The 2,476-nt window shown below is 35.3% G+C and overlaps 1 non-coding gene across 1 annotated transcript; it reads right to left on the bottom strand.

Moving 5' to 3' along the window:
• Window positions 1-1,028: 1,028 nt before the first annotated feature.
• On the bottom strand, window positions 1,029-1,101 carry Trnag-acc. Its single transcript has one exon. It is a non-coding gene; the product is annotated as a tRNA-Gly (tRNA).
• Between the last annotated feature and the right edge of the window lie 1,375 nt (window positions 1,102-2,476).

Below are 2,476 nucleotides of genomic sequence, written 5' to 3'. Positions count from 1 at the left end.
TTTGGGCACTCATAAGGAGGTTTGTGTGGCGAAACGAGTGCATGAACATTCACGTCTATTAGAAATATGAAAAGGTTGTAAATAAGCTTTGTTTTTACTATGTTCAGTTCGAGCAATTGTTTACTTAAACGAGTGGACTAGCTGGATTATTTTTATCAGGTTTGAATAATTTGTTCTGTAACGTACAAGCAGGTTGTGTTTTCTCTTCATTTTTAGACAGTATTTTTTCTAGACGAGTAAAAGACGCTTTGAAAAACTATATCGATACGATACGATCATCAAGGCAGATGATCTCATTTTAATTGGAGGTTCTAGTGGATTGGGCTAAATCCGTTTTTAAATATGTAAAGGAATATTTTCGCCGGCGCAACTCGTTATCAAGTGCAGTAAGGGGGCTTCTCCTCTGACTTGTACTGCAAACAGGGATTAGGAAAGTTGTAGATGTTAAGCTCTCGGGCTAGACTTAGTAGAAGGCTTAGTGTAAACCAACTCGTTACGGAATGACAACTAACAACCTTCTCAGTTTGTTAATGGTAACGGCCAATTTCTTTTATGTTCCTACCGTCCACGTTGTTGAGTCGAGCATGTACTAACCTTAAATTTGTATGCTAATAGCGTATTGGCATATTGTTAATTATATGTGTAAATGTGTGCAGGGTGGTGTATTTTTTGTCTGAACATAGGAAAAACAATGTATCAACAATGGAGTCGGGTGAAATTTACCTAATTTGCCAACAAAAAAATGCTTTCTAAACATTGAACAGTGTTGTTGAGGTGTTAATAAATGAAATCATGATGAATTAAGTAAATGTGTTTGAAAACAAAGTGTTTGAACTTGGGTTTGATAAGAAATTACGTGATTCTTTAGAAGAAAAAAATATTCTCTCACAAATATGGTTATAGGAAAGGTTTAGGAGTCAAAGCCTTAATTCACGTTCTGCCAAAAAAAAATTATGTCAGTTTTGACCAAAATAAAGTGTTACATATAGTTCAATTAATTAAGTTTTTAAGTTGAGATAAAAAGTCAGTCTCACGAGCGGGATTCGAACCCACGACCTTCGGCTTGGTACGCCGCTACTCTACCACGTGAGCTATCGTGACCTCGATCCGGCACTTCCCACCCCAACCCCACCTTTTGAATTTGCCCTCCTTTTTGCCATTTTTCAAATGTCGTGTAATCTATTTGATTGTCGGCGACAAATAAAATGGCCACGGAAAGCTTTAGTGAAGTATACTTCGAATCCCCCTCGTGACACTGACTTTTTTTATCTCAACTTAAAACCTTAATTAATTGAATGATATTAATGGTCAAGCGGACTACGAAAAATAGTGAAGTTAAACATAGTATTGTGTGATTTATCAAAAGTCTTTAATACAGAAAGTCAGAATATTATACTTAAAAATTAAATTATTATATAGTTCCTGGTGTGGCTCTCGGCTTCTGTGTAAACTTTATAATTCATAGAAAGCAAAAGTTATGGTAAATGACGTTAGTTCTAGCCAGGGTTTAGTTAAACGTGGAGTGCCACAAGGCTCAATTTTAGGACCTATTATATACCTAAATGATTTATCTGCTATTGAAGCTAATATTAACAATGAAGTTAACCCAGTTGAGGATCAGCCATACCCGTCTGACACAAAGACACCTGCTTTTGGGTCAATCAACTTATCAATTTGCAACTAATGACAGCAATGATTGTGTCAATTTCCTAGGTTTTTCTATAGATAATAAGTTAAATTGGCATAAACGACTGACAATGTCTGTAAAAACTGGCATCTCTATGCCATCAACCGTACAATCTGAAATATATTCTTGACCAAGGATTGGTGATAAGGATTGTATACATGGGATTATTCCAAGGAATTTTAAATTATGGTTTACGTTTCTGGGGTGGAGAAACATGCGCTTCAAAAATATTAAAAATACAAAAGAAAGCGATAAAAATTATGTTTAAACTAAATACAAAGACCATTGTAAACTACTATTTTTGAAACTGAATTTGATGCCTGTACCTGCCTGATATACATTTTTTAATTTAAAGTTTACAAAATAAAGGGCGCATACTTTTAAGAAAAGAATTGAAATGACAAATCTGAACACGAGATACTGTGATAACCTAGTCATTCCTTCATGTTAGAAAAATAAATGTAGTAATAACCCCATTATATTTCGTGGTCCGATTGACTAAATAACTTCTTTCAATTAATTGATCTTTTTATGTAAGGTTTTGGTTGAAATGAAAAAGTTAGTGTCACGAGAGGGATTCGAACACAAAACACCTTCGGCTCGCCGCTGCTCTAATCACTTGAGCTATCCTGACTTCGATCCATTCGGACACCAACCCTCATCTCAACCTACCTTTCGAATTTTCCCTCCTTTTTGCCATTTTTTAAATGTCGTGTAATCAGGATTCGATTCTCGGCGACAAACGTAGACTAGTAATAAACCTGACGTGAATGGTCTGAGGATGTTTAA

The sequence above is a fragment of the Cimex lectularius genome, unplaced genomic scaffold (genome assembly GCF_000648675.2).
Source record: "Cimex lectularius strain Harlan isolate CLEC.00 unplaced genomic scaffold, Clec_2.1 scaffold75, whole genome shotgun sequence".
Lineage (NCBI taxonomy): Eukaryota > Metazoa > Arthropoda > Insecta > Hemiptera > Cimicidae > Cimex > Cimex lectularius.
Note: the sequence above shows the minus strand (reverse complement) of the source record. Positions and strands in the feature narration are given on the sequence as shown.